Raw genomic sequence first — 9,551 nt, forward strand, 5'->3', positions numbered from 1 at the left:
GAATTTTTCAAAACACAATTCAACCCCCCCTTCTTGTGTTTTTCTCACCTTCAATTGGTATCAGAGCCTGGTTTGTTGTGTAACACTTAACCGTGCAACAGTCAAAGATCTGAGAAAAACATGTCTATTCCTCCTCCTACTGGTTCTGGTGATACTAGCTATAAACATGTCTCACATGATTATAGTGATATTAAGAAATCCAGTGTTGGAAAAATTCCAAAGTTCAATGGAGATGCTGAAGAGTTCTCTTGGTGGAAGACCAACTTTTACAGTTACATCATGAGCCTAGATGAAGAATTATGGGATATTCTGGAAGATGGTGTTGGTGATTTAGTCCTTGATGAAGAAGGAGCTGCTGTGGATAGAAAGAAACATACTCCAGAACTGAGGAAACTTTACAAGAAGCATCATATTATCAGAGGAGCCCTTGTCACTGCCATACCCAAAGCAGAATACATGAAGATGAGTAACAAATCCACTGCTAAAGCTATGTTTGCTTCTCTCTGTTCAAATTATGAAGGGAGCAAGAAGGTCAAAGAAGCAAAGGCTCTCCTGCTTGTACATCAGTACGAGTTATTCAAGATGAAGGATGATGAAACTATTGAGGAGATGTACTCAAGGTTTCAAACCTTAGTTTCTGGGCTACAGATTCTAAAGAAGAGCTATGTTGCTTCTGATCATGTAAGCAAGATACTCAGAAGCTTACCTGCCAGATGGAGACCAAAAGTGACTGCCATTGAGGAAGTTAAAGATTTAAACACTTTAAGTGTCGAAGATCTTGTTAGTTCTCTCAAAGTTCATGAGTTAAGTCTTAATGAACATGAGTCTACTAAGAAGAGTAAATCAATAGCTCTTCCATCCAAAGGCAAGTCATCAAAAGCTCTCAAAGTGGTTGAATCTGAAGAGGAAGAACAGTCAAGTTCAGATTCTGAACCAGATGCTGCTGAAATGGCCATGCTCTCAAACAGACTTCAATATCTGGCCAAGAAGAACAGAAAGTTTCTCTCCAGAAGGGGTAACTCCAGAAGCTCAAAGAAAGAAGATCAGAAGGGATGCTTCAACTGTAAGAAGCCGGGACACTTCATTGCTGAATGCCCTGATCTTCAAAGAGAAAAGTCAAAGGACAAGTCAAAGAGGTCTACATTCAAACCAAGCAAATTCAAGAAGCAGATTAAGCAGAGTTTAATGGCAACATGGGATGATTTGGGTAGTGAATCTGGATCTAATAAAGAGGAAGCTGATGAAGATGCAAAAGTAGCTGTTGGGTTGGTAGCAACATCAACTTCAGAAGCTGGATCAGATTCAGACTCAGAAGATGAAAACGAGGTATATTCCAAAATTCCCAGAGATGAACTTGTTGAGTCACTTAAAGAACTTCTTACACATTTTGAAGTAAGAACCAATGAGTTGAAGGATTTAAAAGAAAAATATGCTGATTTGGTACAACAACAAAAATCAACTCTATTGGATCTGAAAGCTTCTGAACAAGGACTTAGGGGCTTTGACTTCATGTGTAAAACATATGAAGATCAGCTCAGGTTCTTATGTCAGAAGCTACAAGAAAAGTGTAATGAAAAATCTTTAAGTAATCATGAAATTGCTCTTGAAGATTTTATTATATCTGGCATTGACAGAAGCAGAGTAGCTTCTATGATTTATAGCATTTACAAGAACAATGGCAGAGGAATTGGTTTTCCAGAAGTGAAACTTGAGAAAACCAATCTAAAATCTTGTTGTGAATGCATCAAGGAAGGTCTGAAAACATTCTTTGTACCAGAAGGGGCTGAGTTGGAAACTGTTGTTCAATCAGAACCTGAAGCTTCTAGTCCTAAGGCTAAGATTACTTCAAAGCCAAAGAACTCTAAGTCAAAGGCTATGATCAAATCTGATTCCAAGACTTCAAAGGCTAGGATCCTGAAAAGATCAGAACCTATTCCTCAGAGTCTGGTGAAACCAAAATCTGGGGTTCTGAAGCCTAAGTTTCAGAAGAAGACAGTTACTGCTTCTGAAGTACCAAAACCTAAGGTGATGGTTAATCAGAAGCAACCCAACTCACAGCACAAGGTACAAGAAGTGAAAAGTAAAGCCTTAAGTACTAACCTTCCAGGACCCATAGAACAATGGGTACCTAAATCTAAAAATGTCAATGATGCAGGTATGTCTAAGAGCAGTGCCAAAGCAAAGATCATGGTACCTAGACAGCGGTTGCTCAAGACACATGACAGGAGACAAGTCCATGTTCCTCAGCCTAACAATGAAAGAGGGAGGAAATGTGAAATTTGGAGGCAACCAGTCAGGCAAGATCATAGGTACAGGAACTATTGGTAATTCCTCTACCTCAATTAATAATGTATGGTTGGTAGATGGTCTTGAACATAACCTTTTGAGCATTAGTCAATTTTGTGATAATGGTTATGATGTGCTTTTTGAAAAACCCAACTGTACAGTAATCAACAAGGAAGACAAATCCATTGTGTTTAAGGGAAAGAGAGTTGACAATGTCTATAAAATCAATTTTTCTGAACTGGCTGATCAGAAGGTGGTTTGCCTACTATCAGTGAATGATAAGAAATGGATGTGGCACAGAAGGTTGGGACATGCTAACTGGAGGTTAATCTCTAAGCTTAGTAAGTTACAACTTGTGAAAGGGCTACCAGACATTGACTATCATTCAGATGCACTCTGTGGTGCATGTCAGAGAGGGAAAATTGTGAAATCATCTTTTAAAACCAAAGACATTGTTTCAACCTCAAGACCTTTAGAATTACTCCATATTGATTTATTTGGACCAGTGAGTACTGCATCCTTATATGGAAGTAAATATGGATTAGTCATTGTTGATGATTACAGCAGATGGACTTGGGTGAAATTCATAAAGAGTAAAGATGTTGCGTGTGATGTATTCAGTAGCTTCTGCACTCAAATTCAATCTGAAAAAGAATCAAAAATTTTGAAAGTCAGAAGTGATCATGGTGGAGAATTTGAAAATGAGCCATTTGAAGCTTTTTGTGAAAAACATGGAATTTTCCATGAATTCTTTTCTCCTAGAACACCACAACAAAATGGGGTTGTAGAGAGAAAGAATAGAACTTTACAAGAAATGGCCAGAACCATGATTCATGAAAACAATTTACCAAAACATTTTTGGGCAGAAGCAGTGAATACAGCATGTTATTTTCAAAACAGGATCTATATCAGACCTATTTTGGAGAAAACAGCATATGAACTCTTTAAAGGAAGAAAACCCAATATCTCTTACTTTCATCAATTTGGATGTACATGTTACATTCTGAACAACAAGCTCTACCTAAAGAAATTTGATGCCAAGGCCCAAAGAGGAATCTTTTTAGGTTACTCTGAAAGGTCAAAGGCATACAGAGTGTATAATTCAGAAACACTCTGTGTTGAAGAATCTATGCACGTTAAATTTGATGACAAGGAGCTTGAAGATAAAACTTCAAAGCAAGATGAAAGTTTTGCAGAGATACAGGTTCCTGAAGTTACTCCAGAACCTGATCAGATAGCTGAATCTGAAGATAGTCCAGAAGTTGAACCCACATCAGAAGCACAAGATGAAACTGCTTCTGATGAAGCACAAGATGGCTCAGATCAAGCAGATCCTCCCAGAAACACATTCAAACACAAGTCTTCACATCCTGAGGAGCTAATCATTGGAAACAAAGATAGTCCAAGAAGAACAAGATCACATTTCAGACAAGTAGAGTCAATGATTGGACTAATCTCAATGATTGAACCTACATCAGTTGATGAAGCACTTTCAGATGATGGATGGATCCTAGCTATGCAAGAAGAGTTGAATCAATTTCAAAGAAATGATGTGTGGGATCTGGTACCCAAACCTCAGCACAAGAACATTATTGGAACAAAATGGGTATTCAGAAACAAGTTGAATGTGAAGGTGAGAAAAACACAAGAAGGGGGGTTGAATTGTGTTTTAGAAAAATTCTTCGTTTCTCCTAAAAACTGAACACACTGATCAGAAGCTAAGCGAGACAGCTTCTGAAGTGATAATCAGAATCTAAATGCAGCGGAATAAAACAGAGAGAGAGAAGAAGAACGACACAAAGCAATTATATTGGTTCCTTCCACAATCCGGAAGTAGTCCAGTCCCCCTTGCACTTCCAAGGAGATTTCACTATGAGTAATATCTGATTACAAATGCTCAAGCACACAAGCAAGAGACTTCCAATGCTCAAGCACACAAGCAAGAGACTTCCTTTGCTCAAGAACACAATCAAGAGACTTCCTGCTCAAGCACAACTGCAAGAGACTTCCTAACTAAACAAAATTACACAGAAAATTGTTTAAGGTTGAACACTTGATATACAATCAGAGGTGCTCACAATACAAATCAGATACAGACTCAATGGACTTAAGAATTTCTAAGATATGACTTTGAGACACAGAAATTCTAAGTGAATGCAGAACAATTTCAGCAGAGGTTTGGTACTTGTGAAAATCTTGTGAGTCTTTCGTTCAGCGTTCTTGCATTACCAAAACTCTAGGTCTTCACTCCTTTATATAGAGGTGTGAAAGAGACGTTGTGAAATTGCCAGCACACCAAAGAGTCGTTAGTTGAAGCTTGATCTTTCACCAATGATCTTTTGCCTGATTTGGTTGTTGTCCTATGAAGAACCAATTTGAAATCCATTCCCTATCCAAAGGAACATATATGCAGGCGAGACCGTATTCTGGAGCTGTTTTCTTGTCTTGAAGCGTGGACACAAAACAGAGTAGTGGAGAACGTGGTTGTACAATTCGTACAAAGTACAATGTCAACGCTTTCGTCCAAATTGCAAGCACAAGCCTTCAAACACCTTTGAAATGACCGTTGCAAAACTCCACTAATCCTTTGTTTGTGTTTTCGAATCCAATAGACAGCTTTTGCATTGATAATTCTTCAATTCTTGAATCTTTTGTAAATCCAGTTGAGATTCAGCTTCTGGTGAAATAGCTTCTGATGAGGCAGCTTCTGATGATGCAGCTTCTGATGATATGACTTCTGCAGCTTCTGATGACGCAGCTTCTGATGAAGTGGCTTCTGGACCTCTTGTCTTCAGAAGCACTATTCTTCAGGAGCAGCTTACTTCAGGAGCGCTATTTCTTCAGGAGCAGCTTGACTTCAGGAGCGCTTTGCCTTCAGAATCATCTAAGCTTCATTTTCTTTTGCTCTTTATTTGCTCATTCAGAACCAATGATGATGTAACTTTATAATTATGGTCCTGTACACTTGAACAAATATTAGCTAGTCCAATTTACAATTTTTAATACTTTGTTATCATCAAAACTCTTTAAGGTTCATTGTTAAACACATTTTGTTCCAACAATCTCCCCCTTTTTGATGATGACAAACAAAAGTATTTAAAATTGATCAATTGTTGTTAATCTAATTAACAAGTTGACTTTAGGGTTCTGAGGTTTGTAAGCTCAGAATCTGAGGTTTGTAAGCTCAAACTCCCCCTGAGTCTGATAGTCTTTAAGGTGAGGTTTGTAAGCTCCCCCTAAGTTCTATCCAGGTTAATTAAATTCATTTTTCGCGCAATAAAATTATCAGAGCTTAAAAACAAAATTGAATCATTGAAAGAATTAACTTATAGATAAGGAGAATGGTTCAATTAATTTTACTTGAATTTTGAAAAAAAATGATAGAAGTTTTTCAAAAATTTCAAATGCCATTAATGGGGCTCAGAGCCTTTAAATACTTGTCACATATACTCCCCCTTTTGTCATTATCAAAACAAGGTAAAAAATAAGCATAAAAGACAAAAAGATTTGAGAAAAACTCAAACAAAAGAGAGTATACAAGAAATTAATCAGATCAAAAATATATGAACATGAATATCTAAAATATCAGAGGCAGCTAAACAGTCAGAATCAGTAAGCAATCAGAAGCAAAGAGAATTAAAACAGAATGGTTTCAGAAGCAAGGACTAGGAATTTAAAACAAACAACAAACAAAAAGAAAAACACAAGGGTGTGCAACTAAGGGTTGGTTTGTTGTTGTTTCTTCATCTCCTCCATTTCTTCAATCTTCTTCTGCAACAGTTCTTCAAGCTGTTGTTGCCTCTGGAGAAGAGCCTGTTCCCTTTCCTTAGCTTCTTGCTGTTGCTGTGCCATCTGTTTCTTCAGAAGCTTACACAACCTGGCTTCTCTGGTCAAGTAATTCGTTTCTAAGAAGAAAGGCTGGTTTGCCAGGAGCAGTGTAGAACTTCTTCAATAGAAGGTACTGATGAACTACCAATTTTGAGCTTGTCAGTAGCAACTTTTGCCTTTTTAACAGATTGTTCAACCTCTAGATATTGCTCTGCAGTCATCTTCCTTTTTGACTTTCTGCCTCTGGCTCGTGGCAGAGCACCACCATACATTTCCTCTGGAATATCTTCCAATCTGATTCTTTCATTGGTTGTCTCAAAATGTTCCTTGATATAGTACATCTGCACTTCAATGGGATCCTTCTTGCAGATGGGTGGAAAGTCCTTCATAAGATCAGACTTAACAAGTGATTCACTCAAATCTGTATGAAGCTTGGTGACAGCAGGGATCAACTTCATATTCTTGAGGGTTTGTGCATTAATGAACTTTCCAGTTTTAGTATCAAGCAGCTCATCTGTGAAGGCTTCAGCACTGCTTAGCTTGTCCAAGACTCCTCCTTGATAGAATATTTCTGACAAGAGTCTTCCATAAGGTACCCAGGTTCTATTCTGCAGCTGACTCTGTTTCAGACACTCTATCAAGTATTTGAACATATATTTTGGCACGTTCACTTTCTCCTTCTTAATGAAGTGTTGAAGAAAGACTTTTTGTGCCAAATTGGGTTTCTCACTACCACCACATGGAAGTAAGTCCTCATTCTGAATCTTCAGAAGCAGCTTCTTATCCATGCTTAGATCAGCATACTTTCCTGCTTGCGTTGAGTTGTACAGTGCCAAGTTTACTTTTTCCTTCCAGAGGCGTTCTTCAGCTGTATTTGAGAGATCAATTCCAGAGTATTTTCCAGAGGCCTCTCTACAGAGTACAGCTTCTATCTGCCATTCCGCAAATCTCACTGGAATACCACAAATACTTGACCTGATTTCAATACCTGTAAATGGCTCAAGTCCCATTTCTTCTCTGGTCTTCCCTTCCAGTTCGGGATAAATCAACACCATTTGACTTTCTTCAGTTATAGACGCAGCTTTGTCATAAACCTTAGCCCTTACCCAGAAGTGTCTTACCAATGCTTCGTATGTTGGTCCATTCAACATCTTGAAGTAATGCATAAGTTCCTGCTCTTCATAGTAGCTTCTGATCCAACACTCATGGAAGGCAAGTGATTCAAAATCCACCGGATTTTCTATTTGAACCTGTAGTTCCCATTCTTCCAATTTCATGCTTCTTCCTTTGTAGTCAAATTCAGGGATCATCCGTGAAGTAGATTCTGAAACTTTTGAGCATGATGATGCCATTTGATGATTGACGAAGATTTGAAGAAGATGAAGATTTTAGGGTTTAAAGTTTGAGAGAATGCGCTTACTTCGCAAGAGGTTTGAGAGCAAATGTGTTTGTTGTGAGTGAGTAGTGTGTGAATTGACAAAGTGTTAAAAGTAAAACGATTGCAATTCAAAAGAGACAAACAAACATAACATTAATGACAAAAATTGGGGGCGCGTGAAAAGTACTTTCAAAGCTATTAAATCATCATTGCCCTTTTAGTTATACACCAACACATACAGGCCACGTAAGAAGTTCACAGAGTAACTACCAAGTTAGTGGGCCAGAAGTTACTTTTTAAAAGGTAACTTCCAACGTTTCCACTAATTCAACTATTCAGAAGCAACAAATCCAGCTTCTGGACTTCAGATGCTGACGTCATCATCAGAAGCGAGTTTTCCTCAGAACCTCAATAAAGAGCTTCTGATGGACTACCGCTTCTGAACTAACTTCAGAACCTAAAATCCTATTCAGGAGCAAGCAAGCATTTAATCAGATACAAAGTGCATGTTCAAATTTTTCTTTATAAAATCAAATCTTTCAACAGTTAAAGGCTTAGTAAATATATCAGCCCATTGATTTTCAGTATCAATGAATTGTATATCTAAAATTCCTTTTTGAACATAATCTCTGATAAAATGGTGTTTGATTTCAATGTGCTTCGCTCTTGAATGCAAAATTGGATTTTTAGACAAACAAATAGCAGCAGTATTATCACAATAAATGGGAATACTGTTAGCAGTTATCTGATAATCTTCCAACTGATGTTTCATCCAAAGTAGTTGTGTACAACAACTTGCAGCTGAAATGTATTTTGCTTCTGCTGTAGACATAGCAATAGTTGTTTGTCTTTTGCTAGCCCAGGATAAAAGATTATCACCCAGAAATTGACAATTGCCACTGGTTGACTTTCTTTCAATCCTATCACCAGCATAATCAGCATCACAGAATCCAATCAGCTTATAATCTAAGAATTTCCTATAAAGGAGTCCAAGATTGGTCGTTCCTTTCAAATACCTGAAGATTCTCTTGACAGCAGTCATATGAGATTCTCTAGGATCTGATTGGAATCTTGCACACAAGCATACACTGAATAAAATATCTGGCCTAGATGCAGTGAGGTATAACAAAGAACCAATCATACCTCTATACAGCTTCTGATCTACTTTAGCTCCTTTATCTTCTTTGCTTAAGGTGCACGTAGGGTGCATTGGAGTGTTCATCACTTTACAATCTTCAAGTTTGAACTTCTTCAGAAGCTCCTTTGTGTACTTTGATTGATGAACATAGACTCCATCTTTGCATTGATTGATTTGAATGCCCAGGAAGAACTTCAGCTCTCCCATCATGCTCATTTCAAATTCATCCTGCATTAACTCAGAAAATTCCTTGCAAAGAGATGCATTAGTAGAACCAAATATTATATCATCAACATATATTTGCACAACAAGAATATCTTTCTCAAGGGTCCTTCTGAAGAGTGTAGTATCAACCTGTCCTCTTTTAAAATCATTTTTGATTAAGAAATTACTTAGTCTATCATACCAAGCTCTGGGAGCTTGTTTCAAGCCATATAGTGATTTCTTCAGTTTAAAAACATGGTCAGGATATTTAATATCCTCAAATCCAGGAGGTTGCTTGACATACACTTCTTCTTCTATGACACCATTTAGAAATGCACTCTTGACATCCATTTGATATAATATTATGCCATGATTAACTGCATAGGAAAGAAGTAACCTGATTGCTTCCAATCTTGCAACTGGAGCAAACGTTTCAGTGTAATCAATGCCTTCTTGTTGACTATACCCTTGTGCAACAAGCCTGGCTTTGTTTCTTGTTACTTCACCTTGCTCATTCAGCTTGTTTCTGAATACCCATTTTGTTCCAATAATGTTCTTGTGCTGAGGTTTGGGTACCAGATCCCACACATCATTTCTTTGAAATTGATTCAACTCTTCTTGCATAGCTAGGATCCATCCATCATCTGAAAGTGCTTCATCAACTGTTGTAGGTTCAATCATTGAGATTAGTCCAATCATTGACTCCTCTTGTCTGAA

This window comes from Medicago sativa, chromosome 3 (assembly GCF_051527215.1).
Source record: "Medicago sativa cultivar Bolivia chromosome 3, Bolivia_mono, whole genome shotgun sequence".
NCBI lineage: Eukaryota > Viridiplantae > Streptophyta > Magnoliopsida > Fabales > Fabaceae > Medicago > Medicago sativa.